We start from the raw sequence: 205 nt of genomic DNA, 5'->3' as shown, positions 1-205 counted from the left end.
ATTTGAGAGGAGATGTTTATGTAAAGCTATAAGCAGCGATTCATGATTCTGAAATGCCATTAATTTATTTTTTTTCTCTTTCAACTCAGAAAGAGGTGAGAAAGAAAAGAGGAAGGAAAAATTGACTCAAAATACCACTCCTTAGGGGGAAAAAAATTTCAGAATGGACAGATTTTGGAAATGTACTTTAAAATGTTTCCTTTGC

This window comes from Buceros rhinoceros, unplaced genomic scaffold (genome assembly GCF_000710305.1).
Source record: "Buceros rhinoceros silvestris isolate BGI_N320 unplaced genomic scaffold, ASM71030v1 scaffold22656, whole genome shotgun sequence".
In the NCBI taxonomy this organism is placed as follows: Eukaryota; Metazoa; Chordata; class Aves; order Bucerotiformes; family Bucerotidae; genus Buceros; species Buceros rhinoceros.
This window is presented reverse-complemented; position numbering follows the sequence as displayed.